General features: G+C 40.0%; 1 protein-coding gene and 1 pseudogene across 1 annotated transcript in view; one reads left to right on the forward strand and one right to left on the reverse strand.

Moving 5' to 3' along the window:
• Positions 1-14,218, reverse strand: part of LOC104859205 (deleted in malignant brain tumors 1 protein) — a 113,523-nt gene that overhangs the window by 73,743 nt on the left and 25,562 nt on the right. The gene's annotated exons all lie outside the window — the stretch shown is intronic.
• Positions 591-5,949, forward strand: LOC104859204 (annotated as a pseudogene).

A 14,218-nucleotide genomic window follows, 5' to 3' on the forward strand; every position in this document is an offset into this window, starting at 1 on the left:
GAAGGATCCTTTACTAGTCCCAATTATCCACAGCCACATCCTGCGCTGGCTTATTGTGTGTGGCACATACAAGTGGAAAAAGGCTACAAGATAAGATTAGACTTCAAAGAGATCTTGTAAGTACTGGGGAGCAAATGCAGTGAACCCACCTGGCAACTGAGGGGCTCAGGGAAGAGAAGTAATCACTGAAGCCCCTATATGTGGGGACTTTTCAAGGACTTGACAGAGAAAGGGAGTTACTCAGCAATGCTATGCTATTGAACTAGTTGACTATTTTTCCAAAGATTCTGAGGTCCCATCATCAGGTGACCAAATTCCAGATTTGTCATCATAAACCTGAGATGCCATTATAAGGAAAATCCTGAATCTCTTAAGAATGGGGAGATAGGCAGAAAATCTGAATAGTTGAAAAGCGTTTTTACCATGGACTCTTCTTAGCCTAGAAACAGATGACCACTGCAGATTTGACTTTGTTGCTGTCTATGATGGCTCCTCCACCAAGGCCGGCCTGATGGGACAAGTCTGTGGCCACGTGACGCCCCCCTTTGAATCTTATTCAGACTCCTTGACTGTTGTGTTAGCTACAGATTATGCCAATTCTTACAGGGGCTTTTCTGCATCCTACACTTCCATTTATGCAGAAAACATCAAAACTAGTAAGTTACATTTATATTTCTTGGCTGTTTTGAGTTCTGTACATAGAAACTGCTCCTTAATTCCTAGCCTATTTGTGGTTAACGCTACATGTCAGCATATTCAATATACTTAGAAATATAGTCATAACCCAAGGCTTGACCATCATTTCCGTACATTGCTTAGAATAAGAAGAAACAAACTCTTTTATCCACCCAAAAAAGATTTCTGTAAAAAATAGGGACTGGTTGTCTCAATACCTTCTGAAAAGATGAACATATTAGATTCACACATTCTAATCTCAAAGAAGGCGACAATGAACACTGTAAAAAGTGCATCAATTTCTTAACTGTCTCAGACTTCAAACTACCACTGAGGGGCACATGGAATTTTGGCTGTCCATAGATTCACCTGTGCGGGAAGACTTTGAGGTCCAGAGTTCCCCACCAGCACAAACATGAGATCATCCTTTTCTTCCTTTGTTTTCCTGACAGCGTCTTTGATTTGTGACTCTGACAAGTTGAGAGTTGTCATAAGCCAAATCCCATCTAGAGTCATTTAACTATAATGAGGATAACTTACAACTAAATGACCCAACTTGCAGACCAACAGTGTCAAATGTTGTGGAATTTGCTATCCCTCTGGATGCATGTGGTACAATCAAAAAGGTAAAGTGAAACCCTGACATCCGCGCTCTACCAAATACCAAATGCATGCTGCTAATGCAGTGGGCATAATGACAAACCATGTTCAGCTCTTAGTAGCTGAACATATCGTGAACATGTGTAGACATACAAGTGCTCACAGTCATTCATACATCGTTGCAGAACTGTTTCATCCATTGTCAGGATAACTGGAGGGTGTTCATTTGTTTGTTTGTTTTTCCCAGAAGGTAAAGATCTCTGAAAATGCACAAGAGAGGGTTTGAACATCTCTGTGCTGTGGAACTCTTGCTTAGAAAATGTTTACATCTTATATTTTAGTAAAAATTGAGCTGAATTTTTAAAGATCTTCCCTTGTAAAGAGAGTTGGTAAAAACATTATCCTTTAAATGTGAAAAATTTTATTGTAAGTCTGTGATTTGTTCTACATGTTTTAGAACTTGGATTCAAGATTTCAGGCGTTTTTCAATCTGCAGGTCCCTTTAGGAAGTATGCTGTAAACTTTTCACTCAGGAGGCTAAGCAACAATCTAATTAAGTGGAATGAAGGCATTACAAGAGGATTTGATCAGGACAGAAGTAAATTTTTTTGTGCATGTGCCAAAATGAACACAGGGTTTACTATACTTGGAAGACAGGTGAGGGAACCTGACAGAGTCCCTGTCTATGCATACTTGGAAAACTGCCTGGTCAGCTACAGTTAGTGCTTTTTACAGAAAGAATATGCTATAGGGTTTAAAGTTTTTATAGGGCTGGAAGTTTGCATTCAAGATCAATTTTTATATCACTGAAAAACTTCAGTACAATTCTGTCTCCAAGCTGTACCTCTCAACTCACACTTTCCTTTATTTGTTCATGTCCCAGAATATGCCTTCAATAAAATGTTGAAGGCATATAGTATTCTGACATAAAACCTGTTATCTGGTGGTTTAAGAAAATTATGTATCTGCAAGGGTTATTCACATGCATGTGCTAAAATATTACTGGACTAAAATATGAAATTTGAATTCTATCTTGCCCTGCAGGTAGAAGACCATTCAATTACTTACACCAACGTAATCACCTTTATTGCATCTCCAACTTCTGCAGTGATCACCCGTCAGAAACATCTCCAGATTGTTGTGAAGTGTGAAATGGAATATAACTCTACCATGGAGACAATGTACATAACAGAAGATGATGTAATACAAAATCAAAATGTGCTGGGCAAATACAACACAAGCATGGCTCTTTTCGAGTGTGATTCATTTGAAAACCCTATATCGAGTCACCATATTATGTGGATTTGAATCAAACTCTTTTTGTTCAAGTCAGCCTGCATACCTCAGACCCAGACTTAGTGGTGTTTCTTGATGCCTGTGTAGCCTCTCCCACATCTGACTTTGCTTCTCCAACCTAGGACTTAATCAAGAGTGGGTATGTATCAAAGCAGTTGATGCCTGATATTCCTTCCCGGGAGTAATAATGATTTTTAATAAAATACTATTTTTCTGCATATATAATATTTCCTAGTGCTACTAACAGATAATTTAATTAAATTTATCTTCATCATTTTAGGAAATGATGTACATATGTCACAAAATTTTAAGTTAAAACATATATATATATATATATATACACACACACACACACACACACACACACACACACACACACAGATTGTGAAATAGGAAGAAAATAGCTAAAGGGGCATTGGGTAGAGGAGGGGAAAACAAATAAGGGAAAAGAAAAAAATGAAAAAAATGGAAACAAATCTTTGTAAATAGGGAAGGGTGAAGAGGGTGAAGGGAGGGCAGGGGTATGGGGAAAAAACAAGAACCAAGACATATCATGTACAGGTACAAGATCCCAATGATAAATGTAAGTGTACTGTTTGCTTTAAATGTACCAATAAACTTAATGAAAAAAAATCTATATAGGCACAGCCCACATGTAGAATTTTAAGGGTATTTACAAAATATTAAGACAAATTTACTTTTTGTCAAGAGGGTTCTATTTATGTTTTTGACTTCTTTTTGTACTAGGGATCAAACTCAGGACCTTGCTCTTGCCAGGCAGGCACTGTGCTGCTGAGCTACATCCCTGGACTCTATTTCTGTTATTTTTAACCAAAATCTGGGAGATTACTTAATGTGTGTCATCTTTAGAACATAAATAATATCATCAGGAAAATATATGTAGCATTCTTACAAGTATATATATAAAATTATAAAATTTTTCTTTGAAAGGGAAATTTTTCCTTTTCTCTCCTAGAAGCTGTTAGATTTTACTAAACTATGCTTGCATTAATAAAAAACATATGAGATTATTTGACTCTCCACATACAGGTGTTCACATGGACAAGGATCTTAAAGCTAGAAGAAACCTTACTCTGTTACGCAGGAGTCAAATCTATAGTTTTAGCTCACAGTAGGGTAAGCCACAGAGGTTGTCTTTCTAGAGAAACTTCGGGGTTCACAAATTAGACAGTTTATTGAAAACTTTGTATCGTTTCTTCCTAGGATGGGAAAGACAAACCACTGTGTATCTTCTGAATGTTTTCATGAATTCTGTTCCAGATGTAGTCGAGATGAGACTTGTAAGGTGCCTCCCTCATTTGGACACAATGGAAGATTCCAATTTAATACCTTTAAATTCTTGAGAAGTCTGAATTCTGTGTATCTGCAGTGTAAGATTTTGATATGTGATAGCAGTGACCAGCAGTCTCGCTGTAGTCAAGGCTGTGTCACTAGAAGGAAACGAGATATTTCTTCATACAAGTGGAAGACTGATTCTATCATAGGACCCATTCGTCTGAAAAGGGATCGCAGCACAGATGGAAATTGGGGTAAGAAAAAAAAGATATTTCATGATCTAAGAACACTTCCTGGTTTATAAAATGTTGCTCAAATTGATTTGTTTTTAAGACGTACACTTCAGAGATTTGTAATAAAACTTTTAGAAATAAGTGGTGATTTTTAAGCACATAAGAAAAATATTTGTTTTCATCGGTTGATAATACTGGGTACAGTGTAACACATAGGATACACAGATGATACAAGTAATGTCCTCATTTCTAAAAACAACTTTCCTTTAGCTTCCTATTTGATATAGATACCACAGTTAATAACTAAATCGGAAGCAATGTATTTTAACCTCTGAATAAAACAAAAAAGCCAGCATCTATACAATAGTTTATTTGAAAATCACTTTTTTTTGTTGTTTTTTGTTTCCTTTTTTTGCCGGGTTTTGTTTGTTTGTTTGTTTGTTTTGTTTTTGGTACTGAGGATTGAATCCAGTGCCTTTACACGGAGGTACACTCCCAGCTCTTTTAAAATTTTGAAGCAGGGCCTCACTAAGTCACTAGGTGCTCAGGATGGGCTTGAGCTTGTCTTCTTCCTGCCTCAGCCTTCCATGCTGCTAGGGTTACATGTGTGTGCCACGTACCCACACCCCACTAAAGTTTTTGTAGTGGTTTGTTTTGTTTGTTTTCTGAGAAGAGGTCTCACTTTGTAGTATAGCCTGCTTTGAACTCAGATTCTAACCCAGGCTGGCCTGGAACTCAAAACAATCCTCCTGCCTCTGTCTCCCAAGTGCTGGGATTACAGGTGTTAAAGTTATTTTTTCAAAACAGAGAATCTACTCTATCGACACAGAACATCGCATTTCCATTTTAAAGGCTTGAAACCTGAGGCCAGCTACATTGTATGGGAAAGAGGTTATGATGATTACTCAAGGATAATCCATAATTTAATGGTTTATGATAAGCCAATGAAATAAAAAGGCCTTTGAAGAATTTATCTTAGGTGTGATTGTGGCATTAAAGAATCCTATAATGCATCTCTTATTTATTACTAGTAGTATGGATTATAAAGGAGTGATTCTGGCTTGCAGCAAAACATTTCTTTGGCAAAAATAACAGAACACCAACAAAAATTAAATTCAGTAACTTTAATAAACATTCACTGTGAATAAAAGGCATTCACAGTGAATTTATGGTAGTAAAGCATTTGTAGTATAGTACATAGCAAGCATAGTTTGCACAGAAATTTGAAATTAGTTGAGAATTTGTGAATCAAAGTCATGGAAATGTCCTATATATTAGATAATTATCCTTTTCTTCTTTCAAGGGAATAAAAGTGTTTCTCATTGGCTAAAAGTATTTTTGACAACTATGGAAAAGAGTGGCCATTGATAAATGAATCTGGGCCTGCCTTGCAAGTGCAAGGACCCAAGTTCAATCCCTGGTACCAAAAAAAAAAAGAAGAATCTGCATTTCCATTTGATTATTATGCTTGCATAACACATTTTTGTCTTACATCAAGGAACACAAGTTAATAACATATTTGATAGTGGCTCCTCAATATGGTTTTAGAGCCATGTATGAATTCATGCATAGGATTCAAAGGGTCTGTAGAGATGTTATTAATGTTACCAACATTTTGTAATGCTAACAGATATTTAAAAATATGTTTTCAATTACAGGACTTCTTCATCAGAAACCTGCAGAAGAAACTTGGAGCCAGCCTTTCAATAGTCTACATCTATTTTCACTCATGGTCCTTGCCCTGAATGTAGTGATTGTGGCCACAGTCACAGTGAGGCATTTTGTAAACCAATGGACAGACTACAAATACCAGAGGCTGCAGAGCTATTAACTAACTGACTTAGGCCTAAGCAAGACACATTTCCTCCAGATGCTGAAAGAAAAGAAATGGTACCTCGTGGCTACCCAGGATAGGAATAAAGTAGGAAGGCCCAGAAAAATGATATAAGCAGACTTTTATGTCACTGTGTCACTGTATTTCATTAAAAGATGACTGTCTTGGACAAATATTATGTCTATTAACTCTTGTTTTAGGAGCTGAAGTCATTACATGAATTACAAGCATCTCTTTTCATAAACACGAAACATCTTAACCAAACACCAGATGAACACCAAAAGGTTCTTTGTGCTTAAGAAAAGTAGTCTTCAAAGTTCGATGCTTTTATTTTCAAGTGCTAAATAATGCATAATATAAATGGCAAATATGCTACCTTAGAAACGTCTGAAGTTATAATATCTTTATCTAAAATGTAAAAGGGGGTAGTGCAGTTGCTTTGCTGCCCATGTTTCACTGCCAAAATGCACTCTCAGTGTTTATCATCTTAAGCAGCTTGGAAAAAGAGAAGAACCTGACTACAAAATGAGAGACCTCGGACACATTTTAGATTAGTGAAATAAAAACATTTTCCTGCTATGTATTATCAAATATCAAAGTCAAAGTTTAATCGTACTGGCAAGGAGTAACCAGTTGTGATTTACCAGCTCCTGTCTATAGTAGGTGAACAAATATTAAAATGTTGAAGCTCATTATACTAGATGAATAATGCAAGGCTTCCTCATCACCTAGCAACACACACAGTTTCAGGTTCTAGTATAAATCCAAATAGGTAACCACATTCCTGAATACCCAAATTCATGTTCTTTACATCTCTAAATATGAATCACACACATAGGTTGCTGGAGGGAATACAATGGACATGACAGAAACTACTCTCCCAGGACAAGTCCTCAAGGGTCTGAGGATTTTCCAGCTTCAAATCAAACCAAATTTTCTCCATTTTAAAAATATCTCCATGTAGATTTTCTAAACACTTTTCCAAGTAGCCATGCAGTGACTGTCCTATATGTTCATCCATATAATTTAAATTGAACTATTGTAAGCTTCTTTTTTAACCTAACAAGTGAAAACATCTGAAATTTAATTAGAACAGGCAAATAACATTAAATATTTTAAACAGCACAAAAGCCTAGTTTGGTGGCTGTACTTTAGCTGTCTCTCCATCTGCAAATGACTAGTTATTCTCTGGCCAATAGAGCTTCCCAACAGGGTAGATAGGCAAAAACCAAATCTGACATGAAAGTGTAATTCTAAGAAAATTATTAAATATTGTGACTCACTAGAGTAGAAAGTTGTATTACCATGAGCCCCCAAATCCTTTGTAATGGCAATATCGAACTATACCAATTCATTGTCAGTTTGTACTCACACGATTTTAAAAATATTTTTCTTCTTTAGGAGGAACTATAGTGAAACCCTGGATCTGGCCTTGGTGTCCTGGCCTGCAGGTCTTCCACTTACCAGTGGTGTGTGTGCTGTGTGCTGTGTGCTGTGCAGTTCTCGTTCAACCTTGATCTCCACACTAAAATAGGGATGGCAGTAGTTACCACCCTGTCCTCCTGGCTGTGGTGGGGACCAAAAGAGAGAATATCTGAGCAGCTGGGGCACTCATGTTCCATTCCCCATCACTGAAGAATTCTCAGTACCTGTGCTTTAAATCTTGCTTCCTTGGGCCACAGTAGTCTCGACTGCCATGGTGGGGATTTAGGAAAATATACCCTGACCCAGAGGTTTCCTGGGAAGGTGCTCAGGGTCACCCCTGTGAGGGATGAGGGAGGCAGGACTGGGAGCTGACAACTTAGGAAGCAGTTGGAGTAAAAGGGCCTATTCCCTGGGGAGTCCTGGGGACACGTTGGCCCTTCAGGGGTCCCACTGAGGCCCAGTGCTCAGACTTTATATACCTTTGTTAGCTCAAGTTATGGCTGTAAACTTGGACAAGACAGATATTTGGAGTTGAGGGAAATTCAGGGGGAGCAGTGGCATGGAGAACCATCAGCCATCAATGTTCCCTAGCAGCCTGGAGAATGGATGACAGACTGAAGTGGCATCTGGGTGTCACTCCTGAGGAGCCACTGCACTCATTTCCTAAAACAGCTAATAAACACCTTACTAAACATGATTTCAGAATGTCTCACAAGGCAAATCTACCTCTACACTATAGTCAAGAGACTTCATTGAGGTATTTCAGAAAGGCTAAAAGCAAGGGATGGGCAATAGAACACCAGGCACATGCAAACTAGAGGGACCAGGGATTGGAAGAGTTGGAATCCAGGCTATGCACTTGGCTTCTGTTGCCCTGAGGGGTGGAGTAACCCTACTACTGTTAAGTAGGAGGGAAAGATCTACTTCTACTCCCTCATCCCCATCCTAAGCCAGATCTCACCAGCGCAGGATGAAACGTGCTCCTCTTCCCTTCCCCATAGGAGTGGAGAAAAGTCCTGTCTTCCCACCTGGTCTGTGCCTGATAGGGGCTGTTCAGCTGAGGGTTCCACTACTGTCTGGAGATAGTGTGCATCCACATCCCCACTTTGCCTTTTGACCTCATTCTGATAAGGGGAGGAAAGGAAGGAAGGGGTGCTGGGGAGCATGGGGGACTAGGCTCTGCACTTAACCTTTGTTGGCTGGGGTGGTGGGGTGGAGCTCGTGGTTTCCCTGGTATTTGGCTGGAGTGGGCCAGTTTATGTCTGCAAGTTTTCTGTGTTGCTGGGTTTTCTCTTTGCTGGTCCTTCTGGTAGCGAGAATAGGCTTTCCTTGGGGCTACTTTAGTATGCACCCTTGATGTTCCTCAACTACAAGATTTTCCTTGAAGAAAAAGTGATCCATGAGGCGTGGGATATTGAACGCATTTAGTTTGGCTTTAAAGCTTCGTTGTTCCCAAGAATCACCTGAAATATTTTTAAAGAGAGCTGCTTCCTGGATCTGGGCTCTTGAACTAAACCAAGTGAAACTCATCTGGAAGTTAATTGGAATTGATTGATTGATATAAATATTAGTCCTTTCATTGTCAGTATTTTTCACAGTAGAGATTTGCTGAGAGTCATAAAGTACTAGCAGTTTTTTTTTTTTTTCAGTATTGGGGATTGAACCCAGAGCCTTACACATGCTAGCCAAGCTCTCTGTCACTGAGCTACATTCCCAGCCCTGCATGCTAGGTTTTGGCAACTATTAAGCCTCTATCTACTTCAACACATTATGGATAGGCATAGTTAATGGGACACTGAACCTTGGAAAGTGGAAACTCTAGCACCCTATGACTAGTTGGAAAAAACCCTTAGTGCCTTTGAAGCATTTGCATGAAACAGGTATCTGATGCTAAAATCATTGTTTAATGTGGCTGAAGATTAACCTTGATTTAAAGGCTTATCAGATTGGCCACAGGTGACATTTCATCAGTTTCTGCGTATGAGGGAACTTCATCAAAATAAACATCAGCATAATAATTTTACTAACAGTTGTCAATGAAGGATATGTTGTTGCTAGAACTGAGACATTCCTGTTAGAGGCAATAGCTGTCTGAGTAATTTGTCAGGTTTTCATCTTTTAGGACCTTAGAAGTGGCTCTCAGCCTGTATCAGACAATGCCCATTGCCTCGTGGGACTTCACAGTACTGTAGTTTCATGTCTTACACTGCTATTTATTGTGAAAAACTGGAATAATTTCTTGGAGATGGGAATTTGTATTTTGAATATTGCTAATGACTATTTCTTAGCAAGCAAAAACAAGCAACAAAACCACCAATGTTCAAGTCTATGCATTTACAGGATATCCTGAGAGTAGTAAGGCTAGCATTGGTGTCTTCCTGACATAGGAAATGGATAAAACAGGTGCTGTCCTCCTTTAACAGACACACATTGGAATATGTGGATCTTTCCTTGTCTGTTTATGTACTCCTCAGGTTTCCTGGATGATGCAGGATCTGAGAAACAGACTGAGAGCACTACCACATGAGCAGCTGGCAGCTTAGAAAGCAGGTACTTAAAGTCCCAACACCATAAATCTGGGCTCCCATCTGTTCCCTTTGAAACAAAACAATTAAAGCTTGTTTTGATGAGTCAATGACATGTATGATTCAACTGTCACGTTATGAGAGTTTAAAGAAAAATGAGTAGTGGCTTCCTGACAGAAAGTTTATTTTTCATAAGACTCTTAGGAAGATCCGAAAATTCTCACACCAGCAAAGTGACAGAGATCCACCTATTAGTATCTGAATAATAAGTGATCAATTTTCACAAGTCTTTAAAATGGCCATGAGGTAGGGGGAAACAACCCCGCTTTTAATAAAATTTTGTATACTTTAAGACAATGATCAACATCTTGATAGGGAAGAATGAGAAAATCAGCATCTTTAGCCTAAAAGGGTAACTGCCTTAGAAGTACGGTAATTAGAGATTTATTGAGTAACAAACTTCAAAGAAGCAATACTTAAGTTTTTCCTGCCTGTCTCTGTAAGGATCATTTCTGATTTGCCAAGCATTGCTTCACTGCAAAAAGTAGACTGCTGCTAATTTCTAATATATTCACATACAAGTTGGAGAAATCACACTGAGGTCTTCCTCTGACCAGTTGCTTTGTTGATCTCCAGAGGTCCCACTATCTGGAAATGCTTAGTCTGCTCTTCCTTTGGCTCCAAGGGATCTGCATCTCTCCTTTTCCGCTCCATACAACCCTGGGAGGAGCGAGAGGAGTAGTCCCTTTTTCTGCACATGACAATCTTACATTGCAGGTAGACTACATCATAGCTATCAAGAACACTGAAGACATTGAATTTGAACTGGGCCACATTCTTCTGTGTAGAGTGGAGGTTGACATAGGTATTGTCTTTGATACACCTGATAGGGGAAACAAATCCAGGTCAAAAAGATTAACCTAAGTTATGAAGTGAATTTACTCTAACCCAAGTAGCCAGGGTTGGCCCCAGATTTCTGAATTCCAAACAGAGCTCTTCCTGCTATACAATCTTTCTTTTATAAAGAAACTATTACCTCTCCTATTCCTGCGTCTACTATGTGCTCACAGGTGGGGATTTTTGGAGCTGGCTGGATCTAAAGCATGTAATACTGAGATTAAGGGTTTGTGGTACTAAATTAGTTGACTAATTGGAATTAGTATAGTCTGGGTGTGGATAATGGGAAGGCCTACCTTGGCTATGGGTGGAGCCACCCAAAAGGCTTGTAGCCTGGATGGGATAAAGGGAAAAAGAGACTTGTTTCACTGCTTGCTGCTTGCTGCCTTCTGCCTGCCATACCATTTACAGTTTCTCTTCTGCAGTGCCCCTCTGCTGGGCTACCCCGCCTTGGAGTCAGCTGACGATGGACTTAAACCTGTAAAAACTGTAAGGTGATATGGATCTTTTCTCTTTAACTTGCAGGTGTTGGGTAATTTATGTCAGTGATGAGAAAAATAACTAAGACAAATTTTGGTACAAATTTTGCTGTGATGCTACCAGGCCATGTGGTTCAAAAGTCTTTGGAACTGTCTCCCAGGAAGAATTTGGAAAGGTTTGGAGATGCTAGCTGAAGAAGCAGCCCTAGAATGCTGTAAAATAAACTTGATGGGAGGTTCTGGTCGGAGCTCAGAAGACCAGAGAGTTGACAGAAATGTATCCAGTAAAGACCAGGCTCAGGAAGTTTCAGTTAGAAACAAGGACTGCATTGGTTTTTGAACTCCAGACCATGTGTGTTATGCTCTGGCAGAAAATGTGTCTGCATTTTTTTCTTCTCCAGAAATGTTCCCTGAGATTGAGATTAAGAAGGGTAGATTAATTAATCTGGCAGAAGAAATTTCAAGGCAGTTTAATGTTGAGGAAGTGGCATGGTTATTGTTGGGGACCTTTAGCCAGATTTATGCTGAAAAGCAAGAGCAAAGAGCTGAGAAGAGTGACTTTAAACATTGTGAGTTTGGCTAGAAAGGTAGTTCTAGTAAAGTTGTGGACTGAATAGAGAGCAGAGAATTTGGTTGCTGGAAAAGAATAGGACAATAGAAAAGATGGCCTGAGGATATCGCAAGAACTAGAAGGGGTTCTTTCTTTGCAGCCTCAAAATTGTAAAGGTGAAATACTTTGCTTTGAGAAGAGAGCCCCAAAACACCAGGTCCCAGAATGGCGGTGGTATAGGGAATTGGATTTGAATTGAATCAGGATTGGGTTCATAGCACTCAGCAACTCAGGCACTTGACCCCTACAACCAGGAGTTGGTGTCATTCACATGATACTTGTTTTAGGTGGATGCAGAATGCAAGAGCTGTGGGGTCAGGAGGGCTTCCACCTAGATTTCAGAAGGCCTTGGAGGCCAGGAAGTGTGCCCCTGAGAGGGCAGTGTGTGAATTTCTGCATGTGAAACTGAAGGAACAGTGGAGAACCCAGAAGGCTGGAGAAGCCAGGAATGTGGTTTGTATAAGGAGAGCTGCAAAGGATGGCCAGAGCCTGTCCAGGAGGGAGGCCATGAGAGCTGCAGCTACTGATGCCATACGGCAGAGCCAGCCAAGCCCTGTGGAGTTCACATGTTGCTACAGATTGCCCCAGGTATTGGATATGGAACTACAGGACTTAATGTTTGCTCTGCTGGATTATGGGCTTGCTTCGGTTCCACCCCTTTGTATCCTTCTCTTTCTACCTTTTGGAATGGGAATGTTTAAACTGTGTCATTGTATGTTGAAACTGTTTAACTTTGTTTTCATTTGTAGAGGGGCTTACAGCTAAGAGTTTGCCTTAATCTCATAGGAGACTTTGGACTTGGACTTTTCATCAATGCTGAAACTGTTAAGACTTTGGCAACTCTTGGAGATGGACTAAATGCCTTTTGCATAAAGGGATACATATGAGAGTTTTGGGGGCCAGGGGAAATGTTATGGCTTATATCTAGGTGTCCCGCTAAAGTCTCATACACTTATAGGTGGGGGATTAAGGATGTGTGATAACTAAATGAGTTTTAGCATAGTTCTGGGTGTGGATAATGAAAGTCTCAACCTGGGCATGGGTGGCACCAATGAATAGGCTTATAGCCTGGATGGAGTATAAAGGGATGGAGGAAAGGCAGGTGGCTTTGGTTCACTGATTTCTACCTTCTGCCTTGCATGCCTTGAATTGTTTCTCTGCCATGTCTTTCTGCCTGTCACCCCACCTTGGAGCCAGCTGACTATAAACTGAAACCCTTACACACTGTGAGCCTGAATAAATCTTTCTTTTGTTAACTTGTTGGTGTTGGGTATTTTGTCCCTGCAACAAAAAAGTTACTAAAACAATCAGTAACCAACAGGCTCAGAAAGCATAAAATCAGTAATAATACAGGTGACCCAAAGAACACTATTAATTCACTGGAACTAATTGAAATGTATAAGACTCCATCCAATGACAGCAGAATACACATTCTTCTCAAGCCCATATGGGACATCACCAAGATAGAACCCACTTTGGGCCATATGAGATACCTTAATAAATGTAAGAGAATAGAAGTCACACAAAATACATTCTCAGGTAACTATTGGATTAAACTAGAAATCAAGATCAGAAATATTGTTGGAAAATTCACAAATATTTAAAAAGGAAACAACATACTTTTCAGGAACCCATGGGTTGGGGAGAGGGAAAATGGTGAAGTAAAGGCTGGCAGAGGTTCTTCCAGAGGTAAATGGATTTTGAGAGCACTAACTTCATCACTGAGTGAACCCATTGAGGAGTTTTAGCTGTATGTGCTATCAGGAGGTGCAGCCTATTCAGAAAAAGGAGGCCATAAAGTGGGACCTCGGGGACTGTATGTGGCAGGTTAGTGCTACTTCTGCGCACCTTTCATGTCATGGCTCACACCACCTGTGGCAAGTGCCATCTTGCTCCTCCCCTCGCCTTAGAAATAGTCACAACAGGGCCTCAGAAGAGCTTTACACTGTTGTCAGCATGCTCTCAACATTCTAAAGCTGCCCCAGAGTAAGGACTCACAAGGGATTCTACTGCAATAGCTAAGAGCTCAGCTTGGGAAATTCCACCAGCCCTTCAATGTCAAATGCTCTAAAGACTTGCACTGTGAATGGGAAGTCTACTAAAATTCTCCCACTAGAAAGGAAGGGAGGCATGGGCACCAAAAGTGAAGCAGGGCAACAGACTCCTAGGCAGCAAGGACCCTGTCCAGGACTTACAGGGGAATCAAGGGAGGTATCTAGGGGATAACTATATCCCTGACTGGGCTCAGAGGGCTGAGGAGGGGCCTCACTCAGTCTCTCGGGCATGGCAAAAACTTACACAACATTCCGATGCAGAACTAACTGGTTCAGAAGATACAGGTTCCCTAA

Source organism: Fukomys damarensis, unplaced genomic scaffold, assembly GCF_012274545.1.
Source record: "Fukomys damarensis isolate Sample0158 unplaced genomic scaffold, DMR_v1.0_HiC HiC_scaffold_8, whole genome shotgun sequence".
Taxonomy (NCBI): domain Eukaryota; kingdom Metazoa; phylum Chordata; class Mammalia; order Rodentia; family Bathyergidae; genus Fukomys; species Fukomys damarensis.